Genomic DNA, 16184 nt, shown 5'->3' with positions numbered 1-16184 from the left:
AGAAAGGGGATCCCTCCTACATTGTTGGTGGGAATGCAAGTTGGTAAAGCCACTCTGGAAAACAGTGTGGATGTCCATTAAAAAGGTAAAAATTGAGCTACCCTATGACCCAGCTATTGCACTACTGGGTGTTTACCCCACAGATACAGACATAGTGCAGAGAAGGGCCATATGCGCCCCAATGTTCATAGCAGCAATGTCCACAATAGCTAAATNATTGTTGGAGAGGATGTGGAGAAAGGGGATCCCTCCTACATTGTTGGTGGGAATGCAAGTTGGTACAGCCACTCTGGAAAACAGTGTGGAGGTCCCTTAAAAAGTTAAAAATTGAACTACCCTATGACCCAGCCATTGCACTACTGGGTGTTTACCCCAAAGATACAGACGTAGTAAAGAGAAGGGCCATATGCACCCCAATGTTCATAGCTGCATTGTCCACAATAGCCAAATCATGGAAGGAGCCGAGATGCCCTTCAACAGATGACTGGATTAAGAAGCTCTATTTCATATATACAATGAAATATTACTCAGCTATCAGAAAGAACGAATTCTCAACATTTGCTGCAACTGGACGGCACTGGAGGAGATAATGCTAAGTGAAATAAGTCAAGCAGAGAAAGACAATTATCATATGATTTCTCTCATCTATGGAACATAAGAACTAGGAAGATCGGTAGGGGAAGAAAGGTATAAATAAAGGGGGGATAATCAGAATGGGGAATGAAGCATGAGAGACTATGGACTCTGAGAAACAAACTGAGGGCTTCAGAGGGGAGGGGGCTGGGGGAATGGGATAGACTGGTGATGGGTAGTAAGGAGGGCACGTATTGCATGGTGCACTGGGTGTTATACGCAACTAATGAATCATCGAACTTTCCATCGGAAACCGGGGATGTACTGTATGGTGACTAACATAATATAATAAAAAAACATTCAAAAAAAAGACAATAGAATCTCTACTGCTAGTTTGGAAACCTGGTATCACAATGACCTCTTTTCTTTCATACTTTAAAAATAATCCAAACCGTCTATACTGCTTATTAAGTGTGAGGTTGGACTACCAGCAGGCATTGTAACAAGCATATGCACGTGTACCCATGGAATAAAACATTCCAATCACTGGCCTGGCTCACACTAATTTTCAAAACCATCCCCTCGCACTGGGGCCCCCTGGAATCACACAGAGGAAGGAGCCCCGCCCACAACCAAGTCTCAGCACAGGACTGACTTCTTCCTCTTGATTTTCCCTTAAGAAAGCAAGGGGATCTGTATCCTGAGAAGCAGTTTCCCTGGACAGACAACTTCACTGTATTTTAGAGGAAAGCAACCATTCCCATTTTGCGGAGGAAGGACACATTCCCAAGACAATTACTCTGCTCTCTTGTTCTCCCTCTGGGGTCTCCCAAAATAGTTCACTCGAATGCTATCAATCTCTAGTGCTCTATTAACCTGTCACCCACCACCTTTGTTCCGGGGAGCACATCAGTACTCCCCGAACCACTGCCTAGCTCAGAGTTGAGATCCTAAGAGGGAGGAGCCCTCATTGGGCTCAGGGTGCAACCCTGGGAGGGGTGGACCTGGTATAGGCTCACTAGGGAACCTTCTGGAACATTTGGTCTCTCCTTTGATGGCGAGCCCGAGGAAGGGCANGGGTCTCCCAAAATAGTTCACTTGAATGCTATCAATCTCTAGTGTTCTATTAACCTGTCACCCACCACCTTTGTTCCGAGGAGCACATCAGTACTCCCCGAACCACTGCTTGGCTCAGAGTTGAGATCCTAAGAGGAGGGAGTCCTCATTGGGCTCAGGGTGCAACCCTGGGAGGGGTGGACCTGGTATAGGCTCACTAGGGAACCTTCTGGAACATTTGGTCTCTCCTTTGATGGCGAGCCCGAGGAAGGGCATTGTGCTGAAGGAGGCACAGCACTGGAATCTACAACACACTTCCATTGGTATCTCTGACTGTCTACACCACGAGCCCTCGTATGGCTACAACACAATCCACTCACCACACAGGGCCTTGCTTGACCTGCCCGCAGACCTGTCATCAACCACTCACCTGCTGCTGGTGACTGGGGACAAAAAGGGCCTCAGCTTCGTGCTCCACCTGTGCCAGCAGTTCTCGGGGGACGTGCTGCTCATGGTGAGGGACGAGGTTCCAGATGCGTGGCCACTTCTACCTGCTGGACATCAACACAGAGCAGCTGCGCCATATCCGACTGAGCAAGGAGTACGGGGGCCTGGACGTGCTGGTCAACAACGCAAGCGTCGCCTTCAAGAGCAAGAACATGGGAACACTTAGGGTAGGTCCCCTCCCTTAGGGGACCCACCCAGGGTGGGATGGGGATGATGCCAGAACTGCACTGTGGCACCCAAGCTCCTATGGGATCTAGAAGGGCCTTCCTAGGGAAGGAGGTCAGACTGGAGGCACAAGGAGAGCAGAAGCCTCCGGGAGTTGCACGCCTTTCCAGCCAGAGCCTCTTGGCATTGCCATGGATCAGATCATCGGGTAACTCACCAGATTTCGCAAATTTCTCTCTGATTGGATGTGAGCCATTTGGTGACTGTTTAACTTATTTTGTAATAAACAACAAATTACAAACACAGATACCCAGAGATCCCATTGTGCTCCCTTCCCTTGCCCTCTCCCGATGGCGTCAACCAACAAAGCTACGCAGCGGCAACGCACCAAATAGATCACATTGGGACAATACCATTCACTAACACAGACATTCCCGAGAATTCACCAGATTGTACGTGCAAAACGAATGTTGTTGTCACTTCATGGAATCTTCCCTGATGGCTACTGCTTATCAATCTATCCTCCTTCTCAAAATAAAACAAGATGAAATCGGAGAGGGAGAGAAGCCATAAGAGACTCTTAATTATAGATAACAAACTGAGGGTTGCTGGAGAGGAGGTGGGTGGGGGGATGGGGTAACAGGGTGAGGGGCATTAAGGAGGGCACGTGATGTGACGACGACTGGGTGTTATATGTGATTGAGGATGAATCACGAATTCCACTTTGAAATTAATAATACACTACATGTAAATTAATTGAGTGTAACTAAAATACAATTTTAAAAAAATCTATTCTCCTCCTCTAACAGCTGCTGATCGCACACCATTTCACATTCAAGCAGAAGTGACCATGAAAACAAACTTCTTTGGTACCCGAGCTGTGTGCACAGAACTGCTGCCTCTAATGACACCCCAAGGTGAGCCTCATCAGGGGCCCAAGCTGTGGTGTTTCTGGCATGATCTGCCCCTGCCACTCTGTCCCATCTACAGGCGGCCCCTCTCCCTGCTCAGCCACACCGGCCTGATTGCTGTGTCTCCACCTGGACAGGTGCCCCTCTGCCTCAGGACTCTAACACACTCGTCCTGCAGTCAGCAGCGCCCTCTGACCTGCTGGTCCTTCACAACCGCCTCTCTGTTTCCTTCAAGTCTTCATTCAAATCTCTCCTCAGAGAGGCCTTTTACTGACTCCATGCCACTCACAGGGGAATTTTCCTGAGGATTCCTTCCTGGACCCTTTCTCCTCCCTTTCTCTGTCTCCCAGGGACTTTATTCAGACTAATGGACCCCTCACTCTCTAACTTAGGCCCACCTTAAAATTGGTCACCTCCCTAGAACATTCTTAAAGCTCTAAATACACATAGTTTTTTTCCTGCCTCTCCTTTTCTTTATGACCTCCCGTGTCTCCCCAAATCTCACCCCTCCAGATTCCCCCCCTCATCCTCATCTGAACTTGTAAAACAGTTCCAGCTGACTCTTGTACTTGCCAAAATCATCCTGACCACAGATCCCACCAACCACCGACCATGAACAATGAGCTCACCATGCTCAGCTCCTGATTATCATTGACCAGGTCCTAAGAGTTGTCCTACAAATTGAGTCCCCAGCCATCTCCTCCATCCCAGCTCTACAACAGACATTTGCCTGTCATTTCTGGATCACTGCATCCTTCCTATGTGATCTAGCTTCTTTGGTCCTTTCTTTCTCTGTACTCACTCTGAGTGCTCACTTACTCCCAAAAGTCCTTCAGGACAGAGTGACTTCTAAGGGAGTTGCAGTAGCACACAGGCAAGATATTTACCATTTTCATTCTTTAAAAAGAACCATCAGGAAACCATGAAAAATTTGCATTGCTTAGAGGCGTTTCCTATAAATTGTCATGGGGAGTCAAATGTAACCTGTCAGTAGCTAATAGTCTTGACAGGATTCATCAGGCTCCAAATGTAGTTCTCATTTCAAAATCTGATACCTTAAAGTATCTAACCCAAGTCTGGGTAAACTGCATTTTTCATTGGAGAACATATGTCCCCTGACGGCCAAAAGTTTTAACAAGTGGAAGCTATCTTCCTGTGAACCCTGGACATTGTGGTCCAGGTGGATTGCCATTCTTCCCAAGTGAAGGCAAAAAGTTATTGGCTATCCTTATCAACTGGAAGACTTAAAAAAAAAAAAAAAAAAAAAAAAAAAAGCACTGCATAGGGTAATTATAAGGAAAAAATGTGCTTTCTGTGGGAATGGATGTCAGTAGCATTCCAGGCTTGGGAACAACAGGGTGCTGAGAGATAACGATGTTATTTGTTGCTTGGAGGCTCTGCACAAACCTCCATCCTCAGCTGTCGGGGTTCTTTTACAGGTGAAATAGGTGTGTTACAGTGACTAGTGCATGGGATGATGAGGACCTGAGCCTTGTAATAATCTATTATGGGCTTGATGTCTTGAAGGGCTCCTTTACTTATAGGGTATTGAGTAATTTGGGGCAGAGGTTTTGAAGGATCTATTTGAATCTTGATGGGAGGTACACTGTGGATTCTGCCAGTATTAGTTGACAATTTTTCACATGGAAAGACAGTGGCAGCTGATCTAATAGGAATGAATGACCAGCACCCTGACTTGGTTATATCGCCATCAGGGATACAGCATAGGAAAGATGCCCAAGGGTCACTTATTTCCCCTTGTCAGCAATTTTGGTTCCTATTGTCAAATTCTATAATTTCTTCCTCCTTTGAGGAGTAAGTCTGGTATGATACCTACCTAAGAAATCTCAGCCGAGGGGCGCCTGGGTGGCACAGCAGTTAAGCGTCTGCCTTTGGCTCAGGGTGTGATCCCGGCATTATGGGATCGAGCCCCACATCAGGCTCCTCTGTTTTGAGCCTGCTTCTTCCTCTCCCTCTCCCCCTGCTTGTGTTCCCTCTCTCGCTCGCTGTCTCTATCTCTGTCGAATAAATAAATAAAATCTTTAAAAAAAAAAAAAAGAAATCTCAGCCCAATAAATGGAGAGGGGCAGGGGAACTAAGAAGAAAAGGGTGTGTATCTGTCAAAAGGGCTAGACACAAGGGAAGAGGTTCAGAGACAGGAAGCTGTTGAGATCCCTCTGTTTTAACTGTTTTAGTACTCTGAGGCAGGGGCTGCTTTATAGCAGGGGGGTTAATCACCTACAGTGTAGGTCCTGTGTCAATAAAGATAGAGAGATATTTATTCCCAATCTGGGGAGTGCTCTGCCCAAGCTGATTAATAGGGAGGATTGGGAAGAGCCCCTATAGTTCCTCAGAACCGCATCACTGGAGATCAGAAGGACATGGGAAAGGTTGGCTAGTGGGCTGAAGGTGTGTGAAGAACATCACTGGGTAGCAATCTCTTTCCCAGTGTCCTGGTTCCTTGCAATAATAGCAGAAACTAGGCTTCCAGTTTTGTCTAAGGGCCTTCGTTTGCTGGAGTTGAACATTAAAAATTTCAGTCCTTCCTCTAGGTGACTCATCTGGGGTGCCAGCAAGCTGGTTTGCCAGGTTACTTCAATCTGGAGTGGCCATAGTTTCCTGGTCCATCCTGGTCCTTTGAACTAAAAGGGAAAGATCGAGATCAGCCCAGGAATAAACACAGAGTTAAATGCTACCCAGGTGGACTCAACATGACCAGACAGGACCCCCTGTCCTATCTAAGAAAGTTCTACTACTTCCTTTTTCTAAAAAAAGATTTTATTTATTTATTTGAGAGATAGAAAGAGAAAGAGAGACAGAGAGAGAGAGCACAAGCAGGGGCAGAGACCAAGGGAGATGCAGGCTCCCTGATGAGCAAGGTGCCCAATGTGGGAATCGATCCCAGGACACTGAGATCATGACCCGAGCCGAAGGCAGACGCTTAACTGACTGAGCCACCCAGGTACCCCGAAAGTTCTACTACTTCTAAAAGAAGACCAGAATTTTCTTTCAAGACAATTTGGAGTAATTATTGTGAACAGATTCATCACAATTTTGTGGACAGGCCTGGATTTTGTTCCAATCAACAAGCTTAAGAAAAGCCATTGTAATTGCTCAGTGGAGATTTTTCAGCAAATGTGCTAGCACCTTGCCAAAAGTTAAGGATCTGTTCTTTAAATCCTGTTCAGGATGTCCCCATTGGGCTAGCTTCATCCACTGTTTGGCCTGGCCCTCACCAACAAGCATGTATACCAACTGATAGAAATCTGAGAAGCCTGGTTGGTAAGTTTGAATAACTATGTTAAATTCTTCAGCAAACCCATGGAGATCCTCATCTTTAGCAAACTCACTAACTATGGCTTGCAATTTAGCCTTAGTCCAGGGAACATAAGAAATGTGGGGTCTATTTAGATCCTCAGAAGACCTAACTTGAAAAGGGCAGGTTTGAAGAGGTTCAGGAGAGGAGGGAACAGAAGAAGCTTCAGACAAAAAGGGAGGTCCAGAAAAGGATCAGAATGAGAGGGTGGAGGGGAGGAATAGGGTGCAGAGAGACAGAGGAAGATGGTTGCCTAGGCGTGGTGAGCCAAGATGGCCACCTACCATCTATAGACACAGAAGGTGGGGAGGGAGAAAGAGGTCTCAGAAGCCATTTTGACTTCTTTCAATTGTTTGCCTCAGTTGATATAGAAATAGTACTTTTCAAAGAGGGAAACTTAGAATCCTGAAAACATCTGGAAGCCTCAAGGTACCAGCTAACATAGGCATTGCATTTGGGGTTGATGGAGCTTTTTCCTTTCCTTTTAAGGGGATGCGGCTTTGTAACTTAATTTTGAATAAAACAAGTTTGAGTATGATAAAAGTTCCCCATGGTGGTCATTAAAGTTTCTGAAAATTAGTAATAAGAACCCTCACTAAACAGAGTTAAGAGGTGTCCACAGGGAGCACTCTCATGCCCTACCACTGCTACTCAATTGCAGACTCAACAAGAAGAGCCAAACTTGACCTTAGACAGACTTGACCTTGCACATGGATACTACTCTACTGTTCTAGCCAGACATTTAGAGGCTTTCCTTATCCCCTGGGGCAACACTCAGCCAATGAAAAGCCACTGCATTTCCAACTCCCAATTTATGTCAATGGACTTTTAGTTTATCAAGCCTTCCCAACTTACCCCTTTTCTCCTCAAAAAAGCATACCTCTCCTTCATTCCCTGGACTTGCCTATGGTTTTGCTGCCTATGGTTTTGTTTGTTTTTTCCCGGATTACAGTTCTCTTTTATTCCCAAATATACCCATCTGTTACTGGTAAAATAACTGGCAGTTTTACTTTAAGGTTAACAAGTTCTAAATTACTTTTGGTTAAGTCGGTCCATTTAGTTAACAATGCATATGCAGAAGGACCATAGATTTTTTTTTTTTTTTACAGAGAGAGAGACAGCCAGCAAGAGAGGGAACACAAGCAGGGGGAACGGGAGAGGAAGAAGCAGGCTCCCAGTGGAGGAGCCTGACGTGGGGCTCGATTCCAGAACACCAGGATCATGCCCTGAGCCAAAGGCAGATGCTTTAACGACTGAGCCACCCAGGCGCCCCGGACCATAGATTTTAAACATAAAACCAGCCACAATCCCAAAGGGAGAGGCACCCTGAGAGAATTTTGAAGACAAGGATCTCATTTTTAGAGGTTTCCCAGAACAACTTAGTTTCAGAAGGAATCAGACCAGAGACTAGCCAGTTATAAGAGGAACAGTCCAGGACCAAACAGAACTCAGGCTAGTGCATTTCCAACTGGCACGGTTCCAACAAGAAGCATCCAATCCCAAGAAGAATCTGGATCAAAGGCCTATGCAACTCCAGCTGGCACCATTCCAACAGAAACAGTACAATCCCAAAGGAGAATAGGACCGAAGGCCAACACAGTTCAAACTGGCACCATTCCTACAGGAACAGTCTAATCCCAAAGGGGACTAGGACCACAGGCCAAAACAGTTACATTACAAACAATCTGATTCTCAGAAGGAATCAGACCACAAGCCAAATGAATACTCTCAGAGATTTAAAAAAAAAAAAAAAGGTATAAATACCTGAAACAGATCCCAAATAAAGCCTAGAAAACACAGACACAAAGCACGGAGCTGGAATTCCAAGAGAAAAACTTACCTTCAAACCCCAGGGTCCTTTAGAAAGCAGTGAACCCAAACACCTCCACGGATCCCACACCTGTTTGTCCACCAGCCCAGGAGTCCTTGGGGGTCTTCCCTGGGTTCCTGTACATATTACCAAATAATGTTAATTGTAAAAATACTAAAAAATTGTAAAAGATGCCAATTACTTTACTAATTATTCAAAATAAAGAGAATTGCAATCCAGGAAAAACAGGCTGTGGCAAAACCATAGGGAACAAAGGAGAGGTATATTTTTTTAAGGAGAAAAGGGGTAAGTTGGGAGGGCTGCTTTAAACTAAAAGCCCTTTGGAGTAAACTGGGAGTTGGAAGCGTAGTGGCTTTTCCTTGGCTAGGCTGTTGCTCGGGGAAGTGAAGAAAGCATATTTTATTGGGCTGGAATAGTACAGTTGTATCCATGTGAAGGTCAGCTCACTGTATGATGAAGTCCCTGTCTTCTTGTTGGGTCTGCAATTGACTGGGAGTGGTAGGGTGTGAGAGCTTCCCCCAGCCTGCCTTCTGACTCTGTATAGTGAGGTTTGTCACTCACAGAAGATTAAGATCTGTGGATTGGAATTGCATACTTGCAGGTACAGCTCACTCTCAGCTCCGCCCTCCTCCCCCGTCGTCTCTAAGAGCTAGTAGTTCTACTGCTTCTAATGCTGAGTTCACTGGCACCTTAAACAAAGGGCAGCTTTTTCAAATGTCACCTGGCTCCTTTACTCATCCCAACACTTGAGAGTGGGATGGAGTTCCTTGTGCCACCACCACACATCCTACGGGTATTCCCCTTAGAAGGCAAAAATGACTTCTGGCCAAGATTTTTTCTCACTTGCTGAACAGCTGGTGTTTGCTATGTGTTGTCCTTGGACCAGAAAGAGGAGTGAGTGTTCTCCTGCATTTGCTAAGGCAGCTTCTCATCAAACAATTCATCTTGCCTCAGGGAAACTAGACTTTATGGACACGGGAATGCAAGCTATCTTCTCAGTGGGAAAGCAGGGTTTTCTTGCCTTTTGAAGCAGGAGAGTTCTTCCATTAGTTGGGGGGATGGCAGCTACTGCAGCCATGTTACCAGGACTTTATCCTCTTTGGGGAGACTATTTGAGAGAAATCCTAGCTAGGATAACCAAAAGCAAATACTGTCCCTCCTCTCTCATATACCAGAACCTAGGATACAAAGGCCAGATGTCTGTGGACATATGAATGGATAAAGAAGATGTGGTGTATATACATGCAATGGAATATTACTCAGCCATCAATAAGAAGGAAATCTCATCATCCGCAATGACATGGATGGAACCAGAGGGTATTATGCTAAGTGAAATAAGTCAGTCAGAGAAAGACAAATACCATATGACTTCATTCATATCTGGAATTTAAGAAACAAAGCAGATGAACATAGGGGAAGGGAAGGAAAAACAAAATAAGAAGGAAATAGAGACAGAGGCAAACCGTAAGAGATGCTGAACTCTAGGAAACAAACAGAGGGTTGCCGGAGAAGAGGTGGGTTGGGGGAAGGGAAATTTGGGGGATGGGCATTAAGGAGAGCACTGGATGTTGTATACAACTGATGAATCACTAAATTCTACCTCTGAAACTAATAATGCAGCATATGCTAACTAATTTGAATTTTAAGAAGGATAAAAACAAAAAACAAAGAACAATCTTGAATGGCTTCGCCAGATCTCTGTGGGTGCAGAACACATTCAAAAGGCCAATGTTCACTTTGTTTTTTGCTTTGGAAGGAGAATAAAAAAGAGTAGGGTGACATTACAAAGACTGAGGAATAATAGATGTGGATTTCTTCTTCTTTTTAAATGCTTTCTATAAAAACTGTGTTCCTGAAATAATCAAGCCACAGAAAATATAAGAATCTACAGTGACCAGGGACCCACCACCAATATTAACCCATCATATCAGAGCCATTTAAATCCCCTCCCACATTCCATGTCTTCTTATTCCCCCAAATTCCTATTCCTGAATTTGAAGAAGATTTTCTTTAATGCTGAGAAGCTGTTATTATTCTTTACTCTCTTTAAATTACAATATGCATTTATTTCCAAAATATATTATGGACTGACCATCCCGAGGAATCAAACATACCTGTGAAATCTGAACACTCTTGTTCATCAGATAGCAGTGTAAAAGTACCAGGAGGAAATACAGTCTTGTTAAGGCCAGACATACCATGTAAACCTTGAAGAAGGTATTATCAACCTTGATTTGAGACAGTACCACTTTTCTACTTCCTATAGCCTGGAAAATCACTAGAGGAAGCTGGGGGTGGGGAATAAAGGTATCTCACTCACACAAACTCTGATGTATTGTGGTTCTAGAAAGGTGCGGTGTATGGACATTACTAGATTTGATGTGCTAAGCATTTTATATATTGTTCCCAAAGGCCATGAGGAGAACGGATCTCAAGGTCATGTGCATGGCCTGATACAGAATGAGGTCGTGTGGCATGCAAACTAATGGTTCTTCCTACTACTCAATGTCCTCAAATATCTTATGATGAGGATCCTGTTCTTCATGTGATTTCTTACCCAGTAAGCCTAGAGGGACAAACAATAAAAAAACTCAACTTGATTGGGGCCAAAGTCTTCCCACCACATTGCCCCTGAGGCCCCTCAGAGAAACCTAAAGGACTGTGAACAAGCACAGTCTCTGTCTCACACAACATGCTCACATTCACACATTTCTCACACACTCACACGCCCTCACACACCCTTAGCACAAGGTCATCGGGATGGCCCATACAGTTCTTAGCACATAGGTCACATACCTTCCAAGTCAGAGTCTCTGAAATAACCCTTGAAAGCCATGAATACACCTGAGCCAAAATGTCTAGATCAGAGTCTTTGCTATGGAAGCTCCACAAGTTGTTCCTGCTTCCTGCACCTGTGTTTCCTGTTCTGAGCTGTCAGTCCAGAAGGGTCTACAGTCTCACCCAGTTCTAAGAAGGAGCCCCCAGGTAGCCACCCTGCCCCCTTGGGGATGTGGTCCCTGGGTGGGACAGGCTTGGGGAAGAGGGACTGGTTGCAGCATCCACATGTAGGAATTTACCTACAGAAACCTTTTACTCCCCTAAGACTTTCCTCATATACACGGGTCAATACTTTTACAGCTGATTCTAGACTTCCTGAGATAGACAGTTCAGAATAGAAAAGAAGTCATCACTTCATTACAAACAGTCTACAGAAAGTTAGAGTTTCTCCATCTACTGTCTCCACTACAAGTACTTAAGAAAATGGTCCCGAGTCCCTGTGAGTAAAGGCAGCTGCCTTTCTGGGATACCAGTGACCCAGTGTGGGTCCCTCTACCCCATCTTGTTTTATTTCATAAACTTCTGTGTTTTGCAATATTCAGTCACAAACATGTATTATTTTTAGTATTACACAGGCAGATAATATTTTTGAAAATAAAATAAACTCTAGTAGTGTTAAGTAAGAAATCTCTCAGAAGTGCTTACTAAAACATTTCAGAACTAGGTTCCTTTACTTTTATACTTTCCATGTTCTAGATGAAATGAAGAACTGGAACAACTGACCCATTTCTAAAAGGTACTCAACTTAAAAGACCCTTACATTAATAAGGCTGTTTCTATAATTCTTTTTAATTATCTCTAAACATCACCAATGAGACTCAGAGAGCCATGCATTACCTTTTTCATTGATTTTTTGTAGCACTGCCATCCTTAGTGGGAGTGAGCTCAGAGTTCAGTGATGAGGACAGCCTTTCCCAGATATTTACAGTTAGAAAGGAGAGTTTTGTAATTTTCTCGAATCTTATTGGAGGTATTACATTTTCATAAAGTTTAAACTATTCATTATAATATAAAAACAGTAAGCTAATTATTTACACATGTCAATATAAGTTCATTGTTATAAATACTAACTATACTTTCAAAAAAGAGTTAGTGAGAACTGTGTCGATGCTTTACACTTTTAACAGCTTTATTGAGATACAATTCACATACCGTACACTTCACCCATTTCAGGTATCCAACTCAGTGGACTTTAGTAATGGGCAGGGTTGTGGAACCATCACTGCTTCAAGATTAGCACACTGTCAAGAGCCCAGGGAGATCCGGTGCCTTCAGCTACCAGCCCTCTCTTCCCCCTTCCCCCCTGCCCCAAGCAACCAACAATCTACTTTCTCTCCCTACATTTCCTTTTCTGGACATACTATATATATATATATAGAATCATATAATGAATGGTCTCTTGTGCTGGTCTCTTTATTTCAGATATTGTTATCAAGGTTCACCCACATTCAGTGTGGACTTAATTTCTTTTTATAGCATCTCATTAACATGTCACTTTTCCCCTGCCCCTTTCCATGACCATATTGCTGGGCATTCTGTCACTCCTCCTGAGATATGAAATTCCAAACCTAGAGAAAAAAGCATGCAACTCACCCCATCAGGTGATTTGTTTATACCTGCGACAGCAGAGTGTCAGCCTAACCCAATGCAGTCTGTTCTCGTTCAAATGCCATGAATAAACTGCTCAGCTGTTAATTCATTAATAGACACTTATCCATAGAGCACTGCCCTAGTGACCACAAGATCTCCATGTGGTCCCAAGCTGGACGTATGAGGAAAAGTGGCTCTCTACTCGTGTTGAGCACCTCCTTACATTCTGCTTAGCATGTTCCTGTATAATGCACTTTCTTCTCTTTATGGAACATCTGGACACTGCCCAGTCCCATTAGATCATCTTCTGACATCCACTGAGACATTATGGGTAAGACAAGGTTCAAGACTGTATCATGTCCGTCACTTACAGAGGCAGTCTTCACTAACACTCGTAGCAAACTGGGAATTGTCTCCCAAATGGACAAAACACTAGCAGTTTTGGTATTCTTCATCCTTGTGCATGCCATTCTACATGACTCTCTATGTTGTATTTTCGGCAGAGTTGAATGTGTCTAACATAATGAGCTTTGTAGCCCTTAAAAAGTGCAGCCCAGAACTGCACCAGTAGATTATAATCAAGATCATCACAGAGTAGGAGCTAGCAGGGCTCATTAGCAAGTATGTGGAAGACACAAAGAAAGGCGTGCACAGAAAGGAGGGCTGTCCTGATACCGCTTATGGAGTGACAAAAATTGGTGTCACAGTCCTGTCCAGAAGCAGCCAGGAACCTGAATGAGCAGAGGAGAGGGGACAAGATCCTCCTGAATGCCTGCTGCCCTGGGTGGGTGAGGACAGACATGGGTGGACCAAAAGGCATCAAAGCCCAGAAGAAGGAGCAGAGGCCCCTGTCTATTTGGCCCTTCTGCCCTCGGATGCTGAGGGGCCACATGGGGAGTTTGTTATGGAGAAGAAAGTGGAACAATGGGGACTCCTCTATCAATTACCTTCATGTGTCCCATTTTGGTATCTGCCATGATTTGACCAAAATGACTCTTACACTGTCAACAATATCCTTATCAAAAAAAAAAAATCACTATCCCTATCGAGTACTCATACTGAATTAGCTACTAATTCTATAAGGCTTCTGTGATTTCTTATGTGATATAGAAGAAAAAGTACAATTGATGACATAATGAGTGAGCATCATAGATGAATAAAAAATCTAAGTACGTGTCCACGTGCACAGACGGCTCCATGCCAACCAGCCCAAAACTCTAACAGACCCTACATCATGTCAAGAGAAGGGACAGTTTAAATCAGGACTTGGTAAACATTAGTGAAAGATCCAGAGAGTAAGTATTTTTGCCTTTGCAAGACCAGTGGTCTCTGTTGGACCTACTCAAATCTGCTGTCGTAGCTTGAAAGTCACCACAGGCCATATATTAACCATGAATGGGGCTGGATTTCACTGGCCAGCATACTTGATCAGCCTCTACGATGACACAGGTGAGCCCATGAAGGACAGACACCCTCTGTGGTCTTGTTAAATATCAAACTCACTGGGGGAAAAACAACTGTGAGGTGTGAAACGGGAGTGGGCGCTTAAGATACATTCCTAGGACAAGCTGAGACAAGGCCGAAAGTGAATGTGGATTGGTATCAATGGTTATGAAAGAATGATTGTCAAATCTCCCCAAGGTGAATGTGTTATTCATGTAGGGATAAAGGGTCACCAAGTTGGTAACATTAACGCAGGTCAGCAAAATATCAGCAGAAGGGGAACACATAACGACAGTGAAACATTCGTCATTGTCGAGGCTAGTCTGGTGAATACATGGCTGTCCACAATACTATTCTTTCCACCGTCCTCTTTGAAAGCTCTCAACACAAACATCTAGACACTAAAAGGTCCTGGCTCCGCCACCTAACCGGGTGACCTTGAGCAAAATCCTGCATGTTGCTCTTTGTCAGTGTCCTCAGGTGTACAAGGGGGGTATGTCATAGCACTGCTGTGAAGAGAAAGTGGACTGATACAGGTGGACAGGCTGAAAACAATGGCCGGGCAAAGTGGCCTCCATCACGAGCCCCAGGAGTGGGGCCTGACACATCCACGACCCTGAGCGAAGTTCTTACTGCCCCACATCCAGCCTGGCTCCCCGTGGGCTCAGTGAATGCCCACCACATCCCTCCCCTCACAGAAGTATCCATGTGCTACAGACCCATCTCCTCTCATGATTATTTTTCACTCTTCACCGGGGATTTTCAGGCTAACAGAAATGAAAACCGAAGGCCCATGCAAGCAAGTGTAGGGTCCATAATTTAGAAGTTTTTCCCTTCAAAGGGGCTACTAATTTTCTAGCTGTTATCTGGCTTTTCTAAACTAACCCATGAGAAATCTCAATGTCTAGGACAAGACAATAACATCTATACTGCTAGTTTGGAAATGTTACCTGGTATCAGAAAGATCTTTTTTCCTGATACCTTAAAAATAACACCTAATGATATATATTACTTATTAACTGTAACCTTAACATCAAAATTAAGAATTTTAGGCAAACAGGGGATTAGGTAGCCATTAAATCAACTATTCCAATCAATACCTTGACCCACAGTTATTTTAATATTTATAAAGCGTGCTGCGCCCCAACCTGCTCCGTTGTATCTTCCGGAACGACTTTTCTTTGATTCTCATCGGTGTAGTTCACCCATGATAGGAAAATGTCAGCATTATTTTTCTCCTACGGAACATTTGACGAGGTTTTAGTTTGCTCTACTACAGACAAGGCAGTCTCTCTGGGCGGGGCTCCCCAGCCGTCCCTCACACACACACGCGTGTGCACACAGGACAGAGGTGTTAAATGCAGTGATCATCACAAACATCCCCTCCCGCTGGGGGCCCCTGGAATCACACGGAGGGAGAGCCCTGCCCCCAGCTAAGTCTCAGCACAGGACCGAATTCTCTATTTCTCCATAAGAAAACAAGAGGATCTGTGTCCTCAGTAGGAATTCCCCTGTGCCAGCAATTTCACTGCATCTTGTAAGAATCCAACCATTCCCATTCTGCAGAGGAAGGACGCATTCCCAAGACAATATCTGTACTCCTGTCTAGCTGCATATTAACCCATTACCAACCAGCTTTCTGGGAGCACACCAGTCCAAATCAAACCATTCCTGGGCTCAGAGGAGGGATCCTAAGAGGTAGAGTCCTGGTTGGGCTCAGGTTGCAGTCCCACAAGGGACAGACTTGGTATAGCGTCATTAGGACACCTTCTGGAACATTTGGCCCCTCCTTTAATGAAGGGACTGAGGCGGAGCCTTGGGCTCAAGGGCTCAAGGCACGGCAATCTGAAATACAGATCCACAGACCACTCTGTGTCCACACCTCTGCACCACGACTCTTTGGCATGGCCCACAGCCTAATCTGCTCACCGCACAGCACCCCGATTGCTTGCCA

General features: G+C 44.6%; 1 pseudogene; it reads left to right on the top strand.

The window, feature by feature from the left end:
• The first annotated feature begins 1882 nt into the window (after positions 1-1882).
• LOC100484931 lies at positions 1883-13766 on the top strand (annotated as a pseudogene).
• The last annotated feature ends 2418 nt before the right edge of the window (positions 13767-16184 follow it).

Source organism: Ailuropoda melanoleuca, chromosome 1 (assembly GCF_002007445.2).
Source record: "Ailuropoda melanoleuca isolate Jingjing chromosome 1, ASM200744v2, whole genome shotgun sequence".
Classification (NCBI taxonomy): Eukaryota; Metazoa; Chordata; class Mammalia; order Carnivora; family Ursidae; genus Ailuropoda; species Ailuropoda melanoleuca.
The sequence above is the reverse complement of the archived record's forward strand: the minus strand, read 5'-3'. Positions and strand labels throughout refer to the sequence as shown.